Source organism: Chelonia mydas, chromosome 3 (assembly GCF_015237465.2).
Source record: "Chelonia mydas isolate rCheMyd1 chromosome 3, rCheMyd1.pri.v2, whole genome shotgun sequence".
Lineage (NCBI taxonomy): Eukaryota > Metazoa > Chordata > Testudines > Cheloniidae > Chelonia > Chelonia mydas.
Genome location: NC_057851.1, coordinates 104,250,991 through 104,272,842, shown reverse-complemented (window position 1 = coordinate 104,272,842; position 21,852 = coordinate 104,250,991).

Sequence of the window (21,852 nt, the reverse complement as noted above, 5' to 3'; positions counted from 1 at the left end):
ATCCAGGGCTGTTAACACTAGCTCAGTATCATTCCTCATTAAATGATCTGTATTTATTGCTATTACAAGCTGAAAATGGAATAAAACAAAACAGGCTATTGATTATTTGTGTTGGTGATGCTATTTGAATCGTATGGACTGGACAGTTCTAAAGAGTTACCCTGTACCTTCACTGCTCAGATTGCTTGAATCTTCATTCAGTATTCTATTCATTGTGTAAGGCAGTGCACGTTATATTGGGTCTATTAATGTTCAAACTAAAATGAAATACAAAGCACTCTGCTGATATAGATGCACTCACTCAATGCAGCTACAAGCAAGTCTGAGAGAGGAAAACATTCAAACAAGTATTTTCAAATGTTAGGATCTCCATTAAATCTGCTTGTAAAATGGGCAAATTTGCTCTGAAAAATCATGAAAGCCCAATAAATATATAATCTCTTTCTTTCATTTTGTTTTTGTTTGTTTGTTTTGGTTTTTGTGGATATAGCCAAACCACCATTAAATAAATATTCAAAATGTTAAGTTAATTTGCTATCCATTTCCTTTCCCCTCTGTTTTTACTTTTTTCTTTCTATCCTTTATAGTCTCTCCTAAAGCTCTATATATCTGGCCTTCACTCTTTCGTGTCACAGGTTTTCTTCAGTTTAATTTTCCCTCCTTTTTCACCTATTGTAAATCTAATTTCTCTCTTTTCTGAGTCAGTCAGCCCCTATGTTTCCCCTATATCATCTAATTCTCCATCATTTTCCCCTCCTCCTCCCCCCATTTAGCTCCCCAACTCTCTTTGCCCGCCTCCAGGCCCTGTCTCCTTTCACTCTCTTCAACGTTGCTCCAAGGTCATGTGTGTCTACAATATTTTCACCCTGGTGTTGCAACTCCATCCTGGTGCTATGTAACTCTCATATCTTTTGAGAAGGACTTCTATTGCGAGAATGAAAGAACTGGTACCAGCTTTTACCTCCTCACTGTCACTGTTGCTTCTGGAGGCTGCTCCCTTGAACCTAGTAAGGAGGTGAAGCAGTCTACTTGCCTATAGCGTAGATGTCCTAGTGACCAGGATTAGACACTATGAGAGGTCTTGGTAATTCATGCTGCAGTGCTGCTGGATGTGGAATTTTTCAGCTGGTCTACTGACAGTCATAGTGGGGAGATGGGTGGCAAATATGCATTAACTAACACTGCAGCACTTACAGCTTCCCTGCTTGATTTCAGCAATAATCCTCCACTGCCTTTAGCAGGTATCTGCTCCACACTGCACCAGGGAAATCAGAAGCTGTTATACCAGCCTTCGTCCATCTTCATCAGTTATACCAATGAGAGTTAACTAGCAATTCCTGCGTTATCTTATGTCAGAGGTTTTGGAACTTCAAATGACTGGTCTGCCACGCTGCATATACTGAACAATACTTGGCTCATATTAGTGGAATTAATATGTGCCCAGTGATATCTCACATTGCTCAGTGTTCTATTTACAGGATCGTGGGATGTACTGTAGTACCTAGGCACATGGGGTTGATCTAGGGTTATTGTGGCATCCTTGGTTCTGAATAATTTTCTGGATGTTGTAGGTTTAAGGCAGCCCCTTACTGTTATTTATTTTTAAAAGTTAAGCTCCACTTAACTGTCACAACAGTCACCATTCTTTCAACTGATCCAAGGAAGAATGAAGGAAATGGTAGTGACAGCCAGCATTAAACAGCATGGCAGATGACAGTACATTCCACATTTTCATCTTGTTGGGATGGAAAAACTTTTATATCAAAATCATAGATGGTCCCAGAAGATATAAAAACTGCACTCCTGGAGTTCTGGTGACTTTTTTGGCTGGAGCCACCTATACAGCAGACTCCATCTTGTAAATACATTGCCCTCTTGGCCAAGAACAAGAGGAAGAGTCTGATTCCACAACCCTTACTGATCTTGGGGTCCAACACTTGTTCAGTAGACAGGGAACAAGAGGTGAACCTAGGGTATGTCTACACAGCAATAAAAAACCCATGGCTGGCCACCGCCAGCTGACTCAGGCTCACTAGTCTCTGGGTGCAGGGCTGTTTCATTGCAGTGTAGACTTCTGCACCGCTACAGACTAGGGACCGAATGGCTAGGCAGCAGTTCTGCGGAAAAGGACCTAGGGGTGACAGTGGACGAGAAGCTGGATATGAGTCAGCAGTGTGCCCTTGTTGCCAAGAAGGCCAATGGCATTTTGGGATGTATAAGTAGGGGCATAGCGAGCAGATCGAGGGACGTGATCGTTCCCCTCTATTCGACACTGGTGAGGCCTCATCTGGAGTACTGTGTCCAGTTTTGGGCCCCACACTACAAGAAGGATGTGGATAAATTAGAGAGAGTCCAGCGAAGGGCAACAAAAATGATTAGGGGTCTAGAGCACATGACTTATGAGGAGAGGCTGAGGGAGCTGGGATTGTTTAGTCTGCAGAAGAGAAGAATGAGGGGGGATTTGATAGCTGCTTTCAACTACCTGAAAGGGGGTTCCAAAGGAGATGGCTCTAGACTGTTCTCAACGGTAGCAGATGACAGAACGAGGAGTAATGGTCTCAAGTTGCAATGGGGGAGGTTTAGATTGGATATTAGGAAAAACTTTTTCACTAAAAGGGTGGTGAAACACTGGAATGCGTTACCTAGGGAGGTGGTAGAATCTCCTTCCTTAGAGGTTTTTAAGGTCAGGCTTGACAAAGCCCTGGCTGGGATGATTTAACTGGGAATTGGTCCTGCTTCGAGCAGGGGGTTGGACTAGATGACCTTCTGGGGTCCCTTCCAACCCTGATATTCTATGATTCTATGATTCTGGGCTGGGCGGGTGAGGTGGGAGAGTCCCAGAGCTCGGGCTGCAACCCAACCCTGGAATTCTACACTGCAATGAAACAGCACCACAGCCCAAGCCCCATGAGCCCAAGTCAGTTGGCATGGGCCAGCTGTGGATGTCTAATTGCAGTTTAAGTCTTATCCTTAGAGGACCTGGGTTCTATTCTTGGGTCTGTCACTGACCCTTTGGGTGACCTTAGACAAGTCAAGTCACCTCTGTGCCTCTTTCCTGTCCTTAGTCTTGTTTCTTTATGCTTTAAACTCTTTGGGAAGGGTCTGTTTGTACAACACCTAGCATAAAAAGGTCCTGCTCTGAATTGGTGCCTCTGGATTCTACTGTATTGCAAGTAATGAGATCTATGGCCCACGTAAGCTACAAGCGTGAGGGGGCAGGGCGGGGAGCTGACTTTATACAAGCCCTGCAAAAGCTAGCTTTGCTTCAAAAGCAGATTTCCAGACCTAGAGCCAAATGCAGGATTTGGGGCCACCAACCCCTTGAGCTAGTCTTTGCCCCACAGCTCCCCTCCTCGACCAAAGCATTCAGGTTTCACACAATGATGCTAGAATTATATTTCAGAACAAATAAACTGCAGACAAAGTTAAAATTCAGCTGTTTGTTTTCCTCCATTCAGTTATTAAGGTGATAAGCAAATGTGTTAAACAAAAAACCCCACAAAACAGACCTGGAGAACTGATATTTAAACGTCACCAGCAAAAGAGTAATGACTGAATGACAGGAAACGCGCCCCCCCCCCCCAATTTAGTCTTTTAAGAACTAAACTGTAAAAACAGAGCATAAAGTATGGGAAGTCTTCCTCTGTCACTTTCTATTTGAGATTCCTAAATCCTGAAGGGAAAGGTGACATTTATTATAAATGTATCAGACAAAGGATTATGAATCTTCCAGCTCAATCTCAAAAGGACTAGGGAAGGAGGGAAATGGATGGGCAGAAGAAAGTAATGGGCAGAGAGTAGGACCAAGAAGGAAGTGAGGATAGAAACACCACACCACCCCGGAAAATAAAAACCTGACTGACCAAATTTAAAAAAATTAAATCTTCAAGAATGAGGGTGTGCATATGTAAGAGTGGCATTTTCTGAAACCAACAGCTCTGGTCCCTGTTAAGTACCCAATGTGTTGTCTGCTAACTTTAATGACTAAATCAATGTTTATTCTTACACTATTAGCATTGAAGAGTCATTTCATCTTTGGAAATGTGAGTCATTCGGGCCCCCATCCTTCAAAAACGTACACACATCAATGTGTACTCATAGTGACTAAAATTAGGCATGTGCTTAAGTTTTTGCATGATTAGCATCCTGGTCATCTGTCAAAAATATTCTTAACTAAGCAATAATAGTAGACCCAAATTCTGCAATCATTTGAGGGCAATGGGCACTGGCATAACTAAGAAAGATTTGGCCCACAGAACGTGTCTAGTGATGTTTGCACTGAACCTGAAACACACAGCTTGCCTTTCAGATCTCAGGAAGAGTTTGCAGGTTTTGGCAAGTGGAAAGAAAAATATCTAGGAGCACAGGAATTACCATACTATGATCAGACCTGTCTGTCTAGTTCAGTATCCTGTCTGCAACAGTAGCCAGAACCAGCTCCTTCAGAGGGAGGAGTAAAAACCTCACAGTAGGCAGATATGGGATAATTTCCCACCACACTATGGCTCATCCTGATCTCTAATAGTTAGAAATTTGCCTGATGCATGAGGTTTAATATCCCTTCTACAAAGTTTGTTATAAAATTGTTTGTAACTCTAGATATTGATATCCATCCCAGTGTCCAATCCATTTTTGAATCTTAAGTTTTTATTCTCAATGACTTCCTGTGACAATGACTAGACACTCTAATTACCTGTCCTGTGAAACAAGTATTTCCTTCTATCAATTTTGAATTTGCCACTTTAATTGAATGCCCAGATTTTTCTGTCTCAATACAAGAAAAAGGGAAGTCCCAATCCACTTTCTCTAAGCCATTCATTATTTCATAAGCTTTTGTCATGTCCCTGCTTATACCTTGAAAGGAGATGAAAAGGATCCCAGTCTTTCCAATCTTTCTTCATAGGAGTTTTTCCATGCTCTTCATCATTCTTGTCACCTTTCTCTGAAGCCCAGCTAGTTCAGCAATATCCTTTTTGAGCCAAGGTGACCAATATGAGACACAGTATTCTGGAGGAGTCTGTACCACTGACTTATAAAGGCATTATAATATTCTTTGTGTTATTCACCATTCCCTTCCTTGTGTGTCCTATATGATGAGCATGGTATATGAATATACATAGAACAGAACACCGTAACAGCTTGTTAACCTTTTGGCCACAGTTGAGCATTGAGCAGAGGTTTTAACAGAGCTAAAATGGTCCCTTTCTTGAGTGGATACAGCTAACTTAGACCTCCAGTAATGTGTAAGAGAAATTTAAGTTTTTCCTCCCACTGTGGATCACTGTGCATTTAACATTGACTTTCAGAAAAAGCTAAAAAGCTAGGTGAATGGCAAATGAATTTCCTCATCCTCTCTGAACCTAATTAACCTACATAGCACAAACCTATCTGCAAGTTTTGCTACCTCACTACTCACCCCTCTTTTTAGATTAATAACTACATTAAATACAATACCTAGATCATCCTACCAGTTAGCCTTTCCCCATGATGAAAGCTGGCCATTTAATCCTACTCTTTGCTTTCTGTTTCTTTGCCAGTTTGTGATCTATGACAATGCTTTGCCTCTCACCCCATGACTACTGAGCTTCTTTAGTATCTACTTGTGTGGGATCTTCACAAAGGGAAGGGGAGCAAGTGAGTGTTTGCACGCACATCAGGATGGAAGGCAAACCTCCCCACCAACCCCAGACAAAGCAAGAGTAGAGATGGTTAAAAAGGAACAGACAATGAAAAGCAAAAAAGAGAGGTTACAGCTACTGCCAAGATGTGATATAAAGGGAACCTGTGGTGGAGAGAGCACCCAGTCACTAATCCATTGCAATGGAGTTCCAACAAAAAACAAAAAAAAACCAAAAAGGGCAGGAACCCTGGTGGTTTGGACTCATCTACTAGCCATACTTACATTATTGTTCTGGATATGATCCCCCTGTTGCAACAGGAAGGAAAGAGAGATGTGTACTATATTAGTTATGCATTCACAATAGGAATAATTTTAGGCAAGTGGGTGTTTGTCACAGAACTACTTAAGGTGAAATGCTGGCCCCATTTAAGTCACTGGGAGTTTTGCAATTATTTCCACAGGTCCAGAATTTCACCTTTAGCTTCTTTATTAGGCTTATAGAAGAGGCAAACATGATCACCAAGACATACATTGTATGTGGTGTAGCTGTAGCCATGTCGATCCCAGAGTATTAGACAGACAAGAGAGGTGAGGTAATATCTTTTATTGGATCAACATCTCTTCTCATGCACCACCACAAGCTGATCCAATAAAAGGATATTACCTCACCCACCTTCTCTCTTTAAGACACATACACAGTGCACCCAATGGTTTAGGTTGGGTGGGCAGGTTACTCTGGAAATATTAACAAATAGGAATTGTATTTCGAATACCTCAGTGCAAAAGGTTATGTTTTCTTCCTACTACCCAGGAAAGTGTATGAAATATTTATGGAGAATTGAGGAAGTACATTTTAACTTCAGGGGAAATAAGGTTCAGAATAAAGAAGAATGCGATAGTATTGGCAAAAAAGTAGTTGAAATGGGGGGGGCAAGAAAGAGCAGATCTGTACATCAAGAAGAAGTCCTGTGTAGTACAAGCATATATGTAAGATGACACTATTCTGTATTTTGAAGTTTACAGGCTAGAATCCATACACCCAAGAAGTGCTTGATCATGGGATTTGGCAGTATCCTGTGCCACATTGCTGATGTTGGATCATATTAAAGAAGTTCTGTATTAAAATCAAATGAATTTGATTCCCCATAGTTTAAATTCCAGGGTATTACTAATTAAGAGGTCTCTTAGTTTTTGGTACTGTTTCTCTCCCTCTATGTGTGAAACTTGCAAGCTGCTAATTGTGTTAGTACATTCTAAGACAGAGTCTGTTCTCAAAGCAATTCTTTGTAAACAACAACTACTCACACAGAGAGAGACTCAAAGCAATACTCTGTAACAATAGAAACAGCACCCAGAGACTCCCCGCCCTTTTGTTGTACTCATCTCGCTTTGCTAACAATTGTGATTAAAATAGAGAATGTATGTGGATGGATGCTTGGTGTGGATAATAACTGAATGATCAGGGAGGTGCCAGCCTAAGAATCCAGTGTCCATTGGCGGAAGAAGGCGTCAAGTGGAAATAACCAGAGGACCCCCGGAGGGCAGACTGGAATCCACCCAACAGCCTCAAGAATGGGAGAACCAAAGAACAAGATAACATCTGGCAGCATGGAGCCGTCAGGAATGTGCTATCTGCTGATTGAATCACCAACAGCATGATGAAGCAATTCCCATAGACAGGCATAGGAAGAAACTCCTATAAAAATGGACTCTAGAAAGTGAGAACTTTGGGGTCTGATTCTGCAAACCAACTTCCAAGAGCATCAGATGAGCATCTGACAAGGCCCTGCTCCCTCCTCATGTCCAGGCCACCTGGCCAGTGGCTTGGCATGAGCAACTAAGGCTGGTAACTATGATAACTACCTTGCAGGATGTGTACGTGTACGTGTGTGTGTGTATAAATATGAAATTGAATGGAATGTTATAGCTATAACTAACTGCTTACTATGATTCTTTCTATATTCACTATAAATGTGGTATTTTGCCTTTTCCCCTTTAATAAGATCCTGCTGGTTTTTATTTTATTGGTATAACACTGAGAGCCCCATTTCTCTTGTGAAAAGGTGAACAACTGCATTACCCAGTAGAATAAACTGTCTTTCACTCTGGTGACACCTGTGCGCTTTTTTAGCCTGCTCTTGATAAACTTCTGGTGGAATTTAAAAAAAATAAAATGCCTTTTTTTTTTTTTTTTTTACTCTAAGCATCAGTAAAACTAGACATGTAACTTTAGAAACTGCAAACAATTGATTTAATGTAAAATACATGAAAATCAGTTTATTACTGTAGTGCCTACAGCCCTAGTCATGGATCAGGATCTCATTGTGCTAGGCTCTGTACAAATACAGAACAAAAAGATACCCCAGCGAGTTTACAATCTAAGTATAAGACAAAAAAACAACAGATAGATACACAGACTGACAGGTGGGAGAGAACAAGTTATCTTTTAAGACCCACGTTCAGAGTAGCTCCATTGAAGTCAACGCCAATTCACATCAGCTAAGGATCCTGCTCATGGTGTTTAAAATTGACTGCTCTGTGAACCCATTTGGTTCATTTTGAATCAGGATATGTATGTGGTTTTCAGTGATAAGTCCATATTTTAATGTATATTTAAATTACTGACTCTCCTCTCTCTTTCTGTGTTGGACGCTTTTACTTTCTTTTTGCTGGAACATCACAGTGATGTTCCTTCTGTTATCTCGCACAGATTGAGACTCAGAATAGGTTTTTCCTATTTTGAAGTAGAACCAAAGTAATTCGTCAAAGATGCAGCTGATCTTCACATGCATAAACATTACAGACAGCAATCTGCAGTCTGAACTCAGATATTTTTGTTGCCTTTTGGATTCAGCAAATAAGGAAATTAATAATAGACTTTCAGATGGCATCTTCGACTCTTATGAAATATTTCATTCCCGCTGAGCTCCATGTGCCTGAACTAAATACCACCTGAAGGCAATAGGAATCTTTCAGTTGACTTCAGTGGGCTTTGGATTAGGTCTCATGTGCTCGTTGAAACAGTCTGCTTATTAAAAAAGAAAAAGGAAATGGAAATAAAATAGATAGTGCGCCTTGTGCGGTGTCAAGAATTGAACAAGTAAAATTATTTGTAAACATGTTCATTACATTTGACTTGCCATTCAATCCCCCTGTTGGTGTACCTTTTTTTTGCTTTTGCAGAGGACTTCTATTTATGCAAATATGAAATCTTTGTGCTCATGTGTGAATGAGCATATCTGCACCAGACCTGCTCCCTAACCAGCTTATGTAAATATTCAGTTAGTGGATGTGACAAGAGAAAACCTAACAAAGTGTGCTAGGCCAGTGGCTCTCAACCTTTCTAGACTACTGCACCCAGTTCAGGAGTCTGATTTGTCTTGTGTATCCCCAAGTTTCACCTCACTTAAAAATTATTTGCTTACCAAAAATCACACACAAAAAATACAGAAGTGTCACAGCACACTACTACTGAAACATTGATTAATTTCTCATTTTACCATAATATTATAAATCAATTGGAATATAAATATTGTACTTACATGACAGTGTATAGTACATAGAGAAGTATAAAGAAGTCATTTTCTGTATGAAGCTTTAGTTTATACTGACTTCGCTTGTGCATTTTATGTAGCCTGTTGTAAAACTAGGCAAATATCTAGAGGAGTTGATGTACCCCCTGGAAGACCTCTGTGCATACCCCTGGTTGAGAAACACTGTGCTAGGCCACTCCATAAATCTGGCTTGCTTATTCTCTCTGTGTCTGGAAGTGACCTAATTGTTTTTAAAAATCTATAAGTGGAACCAATAGGTCCATGTACATATGATCCTTCAGTACAAAACAGAAGATTTTAATTATCCTAACATTTCTTAGGGCTGCTTAGCTCCTGCTATTTTTGTCTCCCTAGTGGGCTCTGCCTCCATGAAATGTTTAAACATCGGAATGATTTCTTCATGCACTGCTGGTGCTTTTAAACACTAGGTCATTCAATCAGGAAAAAGCAGCCACAACAACATGTGACTTATGAGCACTCAACAACAACACTCCCAAATATTTCCTTAAATGAATTCACCAAACATACATTATGAATAACTTCATAGTCATTCACAAACAAAAAAAAGCCAAAGCCATTAAATAAATTATTCAGTGAATTGTTCAGCCAAACTCCTTCCCCACATTGTGCAGGAACCCACATCCCACAAGAGATCTATGCTAAACTTTAAGAACAAGTAGTCCCCTTAACTTCAAGTTATGTATTTGTGTGAACATTTTCAAGACTGGGATCATACAGACTATTAAAAGGATATTTTGAAAAACTGTTGAGAAAAAAAAAAAAAAGCCAAACACAGCTTTTTTTACTATTTTTGACACCCAAAATGTGCTTGGAACATTATGTCACCCAGGGGGTGGCTACAGTAATGTTAGAAATCTACCAATGTGGAGAATGTGTGAATGAATGTATGAATTTACTTTAAAGCCTAGATAAACAACAATCAAAGCCTATTAAAAATGCAAGGTTGCTTTTTATCCTTTGTGTAAGAAAATACATTAAAACATATATAGTGGGTGATGTTTATTACTGGAAATGCACTGTTAATTTTTTCTTAAACACCACATTCAATAAATTGCTGTAGCATTGAATAATAAGCCTGTATAAAGCAGTGTCATATTTGTAGCCAAAATTTCTGTTTGCTTTCCATTGTTTAAGGAACGATGAATAGCTAACATTTCCCATTAATTACAGGTTCCTTGGGTATTTTGTTCTCTGACAAACGAGAGGAGTAAATAGATTAACCAAACTATTGTGTTTCTGCAATGACTTATAAATTCCACAACAAAGAAACTTTTGGGAAAAAAAAAAAACTGTTGCTGTGAGAATGAATAGGAACCATAAGTGATGCTGCATATTTAGCTAAAGATATTATTCTAGAATTGAATTAGAGAGTTTTTGAATGATTTATTATGACTATTTTGTACGTCCCTCCGATTCTATAATTGGGCTACCTCAGTACTTGGATTTATGGGCTCTATCATTATTGGTGTGAATGGAGAATTCAGATTCAGTAAGGTTTGCTACCTACTTTGCACTGGTGCAAGGCAATGGAAAATTGGGCCAAGTAATGGACAATGGGATTTTCACATTTTTTAGAAAAATAAAAAGCTTGGCACCAGGCTTAGAAACAGTCAACAGAAAAAGGTGAGTGGTCTAGAAAAAATGAGCAAAAAAATCGTGATTATAACAGATACTAGTTTGTAAACCTTAGTCGTATTGGTTGCTACCAGGCAGTTATTGTACTATACAACACAACTGAAATGCAGCCACCTCTTGAGTAAATGAAGGTTTACTTAGTGCTTTACGGACAAGTATAGCAAGAATACAAAGTCCCGGTTGCAAGGAATTTTCAGTTTAATACACCCATTATTAGTACTCCCACTGGATTTCTATCCATGATCAAATCTACCTTCCTTAAGCAGAGTACAACATAGCTTTATACATCTGGCAATACCATTCAAGTATTCCCCAGTACTGAGATCAAATTTGCAAGTTCTCTACAACAAAAGTTAAAACAAACAATAGTAATTATTAGAGCTGGGGGAGGGAATACTAAGGGAATAAATCTGCTAATATGCTTTAGAATTTTGTTAATGATTTTACTTTCACTGTGTTCAGATCAAGTTTGTGTTCATTCTCCACAAATATTCTAGCAACCAACTTTCATGGCAGGAAAGGTGGTGAAATCAAACTTTAAGTGACTTTTGGAGAATATCCACAGAAAGCAGATCTCAAATGTACAATCATGAATATTCTTCCTGGAAATCGGATTCTAAGAGTTAAGCCAGCGAACACAACCAGAACATATGACCCAGTGCATCTGTGAAGGAGTGTATGATCCCTTTTGAAGGGATAGGCTGGAGCCTATGGCCAGGACAGCCTGGGGTGTAATCAAGGAGGCCCTGCCCTGCTTTAGGCTGGGCTATTTAAACAAGAAGAGGAAGTTGAGTAGCGGAGAGGGGAGAAAAATCCATGCAGGCTGCAGTGGGTGTTGCTTTCTCTCATGCTTCAGGACACGAGCCTGATCAAACGTAGAGTCTTGGTTTGAGGACTTTAAGTCTGGGAGCTCTGAACCAGGTTCCAGAGAGGAGGACCTTATGAACTCTGATGTAATTGCCCCTGTACTGAAATATTAAAGAGGACATGCTATTTTATTGGTATGTGTTAGTGTCTCCTTGCCTAGATCCATTAAATTGTGCTTATTGCCACCCAAACTGGGGGAAAATTAAGGCAAGGGGCACCTGCAGTGCCATGGAAGAACACAAGGAGGTTCGTGGGGATAGCCCACCTCTTTACAGCATCCAATCAACTACTTCCATGTCACAGCTTGCAAATAATCTTGCAATGGGTGAGGAAAAAAAAGAGAGTCGCTTGAATACTTGTTTGCAAGACAAGGAATATCATATGAGAACTGCCTCTTATTTTATCTGAAATAGTATACCCTAACACATATCAAAGGATAGGTTAGACACCTTTCTCTTTCCCTGCCAATAGAAGGTAGAGGGCAGAAGGATGGACCAGTTTCCCCATGTCTCACCTTCCCATGTAGGGTCAAGCAATTTCAAAAAGTTAGACAGCCCATAGAAATGGAGACTGGCTCCTCGAGAAAAGTAGGCAATGGTGATGTAGCCATAATATTATAATGTCCTGCAGTCTCGTACTCTCCACTGGGAATCCTATATACAAGTCAGACAGAGGAAACTCTCTTTCCATTATCATCTAACTGCCAATTGAGTTCATAGCTCAATAGGAACCAGTGTGGATCAGAGGATAGAGCAAAGGCTTGGAAATTATGGACCTGAACTTATGCCTATTTGAAGTTAATGAAAGGATGCCCACTGACTTTAAGGGACTGGAGAACAGAACTTAAGAGACCTGGGGCTTGTCTACACAGAATGGTAACCTGTTGCACATTAATAGGTCCATGTAGTGCTGTCTGAAACAGTACCACATTAAAGCACACTAGGGAACCTTTAGTGCACACCAGTAGGGTCTACATGGCCCAATTAATGCACAACACATTAATGCACTTTAGAACTCTCACGTCTGTAGTAAGCATTGCCTCACTGTGCCCCTGGATTCTGTTACTGACAGAGTTAGGAATATCTTGTTTAACAGTGATGTAATTGTTCATCTTCATGGAACATTGCAATGCTGTGATGCACATTCCTTATTTAGATAAAGTATTTGGTAGTGCATCAGATGCATGACTCATATGCAAGCATCTAAGGGTACATCTACACCTAAAACCACACCAAACCAAAAAAACCCCACACAACAAAAATCCCCCACAGCAGTCAGTCAGCCTGGATCAGATGTACTCATGCTACGGAGCTAAAAACAACAATGTAGATGTTCCTGCTTGGTTTGGAGCCTGGGTTCTGAAACCCAGCGAAGGGAGGAAGGCTGAAGCCTGGGCTCTGAGAGATCGAGCCAAAACAGCTACACTGCTATTTTTAGCCCTGTAGTGCAAGCCTGAGTTGGTAGACCTGGGCTCAGAGACTCACTCGGGAAGGATGGATTGTTTTTGGCAGTGTAAACGTACCCTAAGACACTACAGCTAGGCTCCAGAGCCTTTAACACCTAGTGGGGCCCAATAAACACTCTACAAACTGCTTTCTCTGGCCACACTCAGGGCCTGTCAGGTCTCTCAGTCAGCTTCCCTCACTGACCTGCTCTTGACTGTCCTGCCACTTGCCATGGAATTTTGCACTTCTGTTCTACTGCATGACATCTCATCAAAGCACAAGTAACTTCCTACCCCCTCAGTTTTCTCATCTGTAAAATGGCTGTTTCTTAGAATCTTTATAAAGTGCTATTTAGTGCTATAAAATGCTAAATGTTAGTGTATTGCATGTAATGTTTCCATTATTGATTGTGACGAAGTGGGGAATTTTTTAATGTTTTGTATGAATCCTGTTTGTGCCTCAGTTTCCTCCCATGTGTTGCATGATCAAAGACCAAATACCCTGATCCTAGTTAAAGAGACCCCTAGAGTTCCAGGTGTGACTGCAGTCTTGTCTCCTGGGCCCAGACGGTTGCCGGACATTTTGTAACCTAGCATCTGACAATCGGGGGACCCACCTTCTGCAAGAAGCCAGCCAGCTGTGGCAGGCTGGAGAATAAAGAGCTGAGGTGGAGGCCAGGTGACCTGGTTTTGCCTGGGAAACACAAAGGATGGAGGAGGGGCAAATGGGTGTGTCATAGTGTGGGCTGTTGGAAGCACAACTCAGTCTCCTGTATTGGCTCTCTTGTAACTTCCTGCTTTCTATTGTGTGTTCCAGACAACTAACAAACCCTTCAATTTTACAATGCTGGCTGAGTGTCACTGCTGACTGTGGAAGCTGGGGTGCATGGCTCTCCTTTGGGGTGTGTGTAAGGCTTCCTGTTGCAGCAGCCAGGCAAGGTACTAACAAACTTCAAACAGGACTTTATTTTTAAAGTGGAAACCTCTTTACCAAGCTGCTGCTGCACCCTCGGTAGCTCTCACTCTGCCTCTCCAACTTTCCCCCCCTCCTTCCTGTCCTTTCAGACTCCCAACAGCCAGTGCTCCCAGTTCTAATAATTAGAAGCAGCATCTAAAACACCACACTTCCCCAGGTGTCTTACTCAAGGGGACTCACCTTGGGAAGTTCAGCACTCCTGTTTCAGGCAATGAAGGCTCAGAGGTTGGTCCCAGGAGGCACACCCTAGTGACAGGGGGTTGAAACACAGGAGGGGGTCCTGCCAGGGCTTGATGGAGGGCTATTCGATAGCATCGAGCCTGTGCACCTGTGACATTGATATCCGAGCAAGCCTGTAAATCCCCAATATCTGTGTTTATATTTGTTCTGTAAGGATATTTATTAAAAGGTTAGGGGAAAAAGAATAATTGGTCCAGCTCTTAGAGCTTAGCTGCTATCAATAAAGTGAAACAGCTTGGGTGTTTTAATTAGATTTCTCTGCACTATGCCAAGCAGAATGAATGCACAACTTCCATTAACTGGATTCCCACACTGTCTCCTTAACTAATGGGAAATTTCAAATTCTAGCATCCATCAAGTTTTACATAGACTCAAACACACTTCTGAAGCAAAAATCCATATTTAATTAGAGCTGTCAGAAGTAAGTGAACTAATTTAGAACTCAATTTTAAGCAGAAAAAAATAGTTACATATGGATGTTCAGGATGTGATGATGATGCAACAAAGAAAAATTAGCCAGCAATCGGGATTTCTCCCAATTTTATATGTGATGTTGGATTAAAATAGTAAAACAACAAAGCCCAAGTTTGGTGGCATAACCAGAACTCCAGACAGGCTTTTAGACTAGTCATTAGGGGTGTATGACGAGTACCGTTACATATGGTCCCTATTGCATTCCCATGGTGGCCAAATGAGTGGGATTGGCAGGGGAAAGCAGCAGAAGCCTCAGGGGTGGGGGAGAAGGAGGAGAGACTGACACAGCTGGCATCCTCCTAAACAATTTTCAGAATCCTAAAATATTTTAAGGCCAACACTGGAGTCTCTCTCCCTAACAGCAATGAAGGATGCTTTCCTAAATCAAAAAATTTCCTTGCAGGCATAGCTGTACTGAATAAGCTTTCTCAAAACAAGCAACTGAAGGTTATTTTGTGGAAGACTAAAAAGTAGTCAAAAGTGTTTGTCTTCCTATAGCCCAGCCTAGGTTTGCTTTAGGCTTTGTCATTTTGGAGGAACACACAGTTGCACAAAGTGACTAGTCATAAATCTGATATTCCCTATTCAGTTACATACACATGAGGGAGCTTTCAGGAACTTTCCACATGAAAAACACATTAGGAAAATAAGTATATTTATTATTTTATCACAGCCAGAAGTGAGATAGGAGCCTCACAGAACAAATAAGAAGACATGACAGTGTCCCCAAAAGTTTACAGTCTAAATTCAGAGATGAAACCACAGGGAGAAGTATGATCAGAGCTTACAGCAGTGTGATTACTCATACGATCTAGTGCATAACATGAGAAAGCCTAAGGAAATAAATTTTTATTTATTAACTTGTAGTAAAAAAAGTTATTTGCTGATTCATTTCCTGTAGGTGTTATAGAAGGAGAGTCTTGACAAAGGGTTTAAATGCTAGAAAAGACACTTTTTGGATGATTTATCCATCCCCTTTTCCTGGGCACTAAATGGGTTATGAGACTTTTTAACCAAGAGTTTTCTTGACTTCCAACACCTCAGAGGCAGTTCTAGATTTGATTTTGACAAATAGGGAGGAACTGGTTGAGAATTTGAAAGTGAAAGGCAGCTTGGGTGAAAATGATCATGAAATGGTAGAGTTCATGATTCTAAGGCATGGTAGAAGGATAAACAGCACAATAAAAAGATAATGGATTTCAAGAAGGCAGACTTTAGCAAAAACTCAGGGAGTTGGTAGGTAAGATCCCATGGGAAGTAAGTCTAAGGGAAAAAACAAAAAAAACCCAGTTCAAGACAACTGACAGTTTTTCAAAGAGCCATTATTAATGGCACAAGAGCAACCATTCCACCATGTAGGAAAGCTAGGAAGTATGGCAAGAGACCACCCTGGCTTAACCAGGAGATCTTCAATTATCTGAATCTCTAAAGAGAGTCCTACAGAAAGTGAAAACTAGGTCAAATTACAAAGGATGAATATAAAAACACACATACACAAGTACGTAGGGACAAAATCAGAAAGGCCAAGGTACAACATGAGATTAAACTAGCTAGAAACATAAAGGGTAACAAGAACACATTCTACAATACATTAGAAGCAAGAGGAAGACCAAGGACAGGGTACTATAACAGAAAATGTGAAAATGGCAGAAGTGTTAAATGACTTGGTTTTAGTTTTCACCAAAAAGGTTAGTAGTTGGACCTCTAACATAGTGCATGCCAGTAAAAATGAGGCTAAAATAGGAAAAGAACAAATTAAAAATTTAGACAAGTTAGAAATCTTCAAGTCACCAGAGCCTGAATAAATACATCAAGGAGCTGACTGAGGAGATATCTGAGCCATTAGCGATTATCTTCAAAAAGTAATGGAAGAGATTCCAGAGGATTGGAAAATGGCAAATATAGTGCCAATGTATAAAAAGAGAAATAAGGACAATCTGCGGAATTACAGACCAGTCATCTTAACTTCAGTACCCAGAAAGATAATGGAGCAAATAATTAAGCAATCAATTTGCAAACACATCGAAGATAATAAGGTGACAAGTAACAGTCAGCATGGATTTGTCAAGAACAGATCATGTCAAACCAACCTAATAGCTTTTCTTTGACAGGGTAACAAGCCCTGTGGATGGGAGGGGGGAAATGCAGTAGATGTGATAGATCTTGATTTTAGTAAGGCTTTTTGATACTGTCTCACATTACAGTCTCATAAACAAACTAGGGAAATATAACCTAGATGGAGCTACTATAAGGTCGGTGCAGAACTGGTTGGAAAACCATTCCCAGAGAGCAGTTATCAGTAGTTCACAGTCAAGCTGGAAGGGCATATCAAGTGGGATCTGCAGGGATCCGTTCTGCATCCGATTGTGTTCAATATCCTCATCAATGATTTAGATAATGGCATAGACAGAGTACACTTATAAAGTTTGAGGACAATACTGAGCTGGGAGGGGTTGCAAGTGCTTTGGAGGAAAGGATTAAAATTCAAAATGATCTGGACAAACTGGAGAAATGGTCTGAAATATATAGGCTGAAAGTCAATAAGGACAAATGCAAAGTACTCCACTGAGGAAGGATCAGTTGCAAACATACAAAATGGGAAATGACTGCTGAGGAAGGAATAATGCAAAAAGGATCTGGGGGTCATAGTGGATCAAGCGCTAAATACAAATTAACGGTGCAAAAGCAAACATCATTCTGGGCTGTATTAGCAGGAGTGTTGTAAGCAAGATACGAGAAGTAATGCTTCCGCTCTACTCCGCGCTGAATAGGCCTCAACTGGAGTATTGTCCAGTGCTGGGCAGCACATTTCAGGAAAGATGTGGACAAATTGGAGAAATTCCAGAGAAGAGCAACAAAAATGATTAAAGATCTAGAAAACATGACCTATGAGGGAAGATTGAAAACATTAGGTTTGTTTAGTCTGGAGAAGAGAAGACTGAGAGGGGACATAACAGTTTTCACGTACATAAAAGGTTGCTACAAGGAGGAGGGAGAAAAATTGTTCTCGTTAACCTCTGAGAATAGGACAAGAAACAATGGCCTTAAATTGCAGCAAGGGCAGTTTAAGTTGGACATTAGGAAAAACTTCCCAACTATCAGGGTGGTTAAGCACTGGAATAAATTGCCTAGGGAGGTTGTGGAGTCTCCATCATTGAAGATATTTAAGAGCAGGTTAGACAAACATGTCAGGGATGATTTAGTCCTGCCATGGGTGCAGGGGACTGGACTAGATGACCTCTCGCGGTCCCTCCCAGTCCTATGATTATTAGGATTTAAAAAAAAAAAAAAAAAAAAAAAAAAAAAAAGACTCTGACCACAAGTTTGAACAAGGTATCTAGGATCTATAAATCTTAACAAGGTGTCTGCCACTTTTCTTTTCGCACATGCCGAGTTATTTTCTACTGTTTCTGAGATGCTATTCCTGTTATAAATCTTTACCGAATGGCCACTGATCTACAGGATCCATGTTACCCCCCCGCCCACCTTTTTAGATAGTCCTTTGGAAGCACCTCTTTAGTGTGCCAGACCCCCACTTGTCCTTAACGGTAGGCCCCATGGCCTCCATGCCTCTGAGACTGAGCCTCTGGGCTCCAGCACTCCTGTTAGACACAAAGGGCAGAGCTCATGGTGTGAAACTGAGGTAGACTCTTACACTCCTTAGGGAATTCACCTCAGCAAGTATTTGCAGCTACCCCAGGCAGCCTTTTCAAAATAGTAGGGTTTATTAGTCAACTGGAACACAGCATCATGGAATCTTCCGGTGAGCATAGAGAAATAAAAGGTTAAGACGTAGTCCATTCTGGCCAAGTCAGCCTTCCACCCAGCCAAGGTTGTTGGAGAATCCCCTTTTGGCTCCGACACCTTGCCAGCCCCCAGCCCCCCCCCCCCGCCCAGCTCTGTCTCTCTCCCCCCCAAAGGGCAGCCCTTATTTCATCTACTTGCCACCTTTCCACTTCATAGTTGAGGTGGGGCCTTTGCTCTGCTTCCCTGGTGAGAGGTGGGTGGTGGTGGTGAATCTCCTTCCCCTTGGTTGCTAGGTGTGAGTGCTCTAGCCACAGGGATTGCCATTGTCATTTCAGATTCTCCATTCATAGGAGTCTGTTTCAACCAGTCCTTTTATGACCCATTCATTTCAACCCAGACAGATGCATGGCACAAACACCTCATGGTATTGTTCTGCTCCAAAAAGCAGCTTTAACTCTTTTGCCCTCACTGGAAAGCAATGAGACATTCAGAGGGAAACTGAGGCACACATAGGACTCACAAAATATTACAAAAAATTCCCCACTTTGTCACCACAGTCAATCTGCACAACTCATTGTCCCAAGATACCATTGAGGTCAACAGCTTAGTATATATCAAAAAGGGATTCAACATTTATATCGATAATGAGCACATCCGTGATCTCATTAAATGAGAACAAACTTATGTTTTGAGGCATAAGATAACCAATAACTGCTAGGAGTAAAGAAGAAACTTTCCCTATGGACAAGTTATTCCACCATGGTATTTCTTGCACCTTACTCTGGAGCATCTAGTTCTGGATAGCAGACAAAATAGCAATTCTCATGATCCTCATTACAAGGATTCTAGTCCAAATCACTAACAGATATAATCAAAAATAGCCAATTTGTTAACAAAATGTAAGTCAATAAATGTTTTACACCCCCATCAATATACTAGCAGCACAAACTAACCCTATTGTGATGCACAGTGCAGCAACATGTCTGTTGGGGGTGGGAAGGAAGGAGTCTACAAATAAATCTTTGCACGTACTGCATTACATTTTCATTGAGTGTTTCACATAACTGAATTTTCTTTATAACTTTTGACATTAGAGCTATGTGACGTCTCTCATCACTTTGCAGTTTACACGGCTACGTGTATGTCAGATCAGGTACTTTTGCAGTTGACTGAACTGTAACCAAAGTCTCTCTTGTGCCTGGAGTAGAATAAAAGTACAATTTAATTATTTCAGTATTCTACAGCCAGGAGCATGAACCAGTAAAACAGTAAGTATATTAGGATGCTAGACTACACCATTCCAGGGGTCCAGCTAGTCCAGTATCTTATCTGATAGTGGCCCTTAACAGATGACTTAGAGGAAGGGGCAATAAACTCTGAAATAAGCAGTTAGGGCAGTGGTTCCCAAACTTTTTGGCTGCATGACTAATTTTGACACTTTATTAATTCTTGCTATCCCAGACAGCATCCTCCACATAGTGTGACCCAAAATGTGTCAGTATGTGAGAGATCATGCTGCATGGAGGATTCCAAAATGGCATCCTCCACACACCCCATCAACTGATGGCATGACTCCATTTGGGTCATGACCCATAGTTTGGGAAGCACTGAGTTAGGGAATAACCTGTCCCCGGAGAATTTTTTTTCTTAACATTCAATAGTTAATAGTTAGCTCATGCCCTGAAGCATTAGGGTTCATAATCCTGCCCAAATTCTTGGGTTTTGTTTACATATTGACCAATATAATTCTGGATATTCTTGTTATTCATATATATATCCTTTAGGTTACAGAAAATACTATATAACTTCACATTAAAACTAACAGTTAGAAAAGCAATTCAAATGAACCTGTAACATACTTGAAGTCTAAAAAAGTTCAGTGATTTTTTTAAAATTAAATTTCTCTGCACACCTTGTGTTTTTTATTCAGGAGGCGATCATACAAAATGAAAGAGACAGTATTTGTACCAAGTGACAACTAAGAAGTACTAGAAACCTGTCAAGACAGCCTCTTCTATCATGATTTCCAGCCTTTTGTAATATTCACTCAAGTTCATTTTGATCATATTTATTATCATCGTGTTTAGGAGACCTGCTCATAACCCAGGACTCCATTGTACTTGGTGCTGTACAAACACAGAACCAAAAGACTGCCATTTGTAACTAAAGCAGGGTAAATCATGGGGAAAAAAAATGAATGAATCGAATGCTTTGATTTAAAAGAATAAAGAAAATCATTAAGTAAGTTGCTTGGTAAATATGACTGGAATTATTCACCATGGTTTTGTGAATAAATTGAGCAACTGTCTTGTCAAGCTTAAACAGACTAGAAGTATTGCAAATGTTAGGCCTCAAACTTCTGTTTATTTTAACATGTAAGCCTTGCAAAAACAAAGCTTAAGCTTGTGGCCAGGATGCGCTGCAACCAGATAACAATTTATGTTGACTCCTATGTACTTATCAACCCCAAATTACCCACATTCAAGATCTATTTGGCAACAGAAACTAATAGGCCTAAATTATACCAACAACTAACAATTGGACATAAAAATTAAATATACAACTAGGGCAACCACATAAACAACGTGGCCCACCCTGACTGGTTGGTCTGTTCTAAAACATGGCTGTCAGATCAGATAAAAATAACGAAGGCTCAGGACTGTGTGTGTGTGTTTTCGGTAAACCTGACCTATACCGTCTGAACCGAAGGGATGTGCACTTCTCGACTGTCTGTACCTGGCCAGTGCGGAAAGCGGCCGACTGAAGGGTAACGTATTTTCGGACGAATGCAGGGTAAGTCTACGGAGTAAAGAAGTCTGGTCACATAGCTGTATCGATACTGTAGCATAAAATCAATAGTAGGTGGCTGATGCAAAACAGCTTTGCATGTATTTGTGCTTGTCTTGTAAGTAGTCCGAGCGGATGCATGTAGTGCTGTCGTTCATCAGTTTTATGTTGCCTTTGAAATAGTTTGTCCAGGAATATAGAGCTGGTGAATAATAGCTTTACTTATGCTTGTCTTCGGGGCTTTTATTATGACCTGCCAGGACCAGCATACGTAAAGTCACCGTTCAGAACATGTACTTGCACTTGTCTTCAATATAATCTGCCGTTTGTATTAATTCTTATTCAGTGCTGGTCTTTGATTTTCCTTTCTTGTTTTGTTTATGCTGTTATTAGAGTAGAAAAATCATTAAAAGCCTTTCTTGAGGAATAATGAGTAGTTCTTACTTATTTTATATGGACACCACTTAACCTCATTACATCTGTGTTG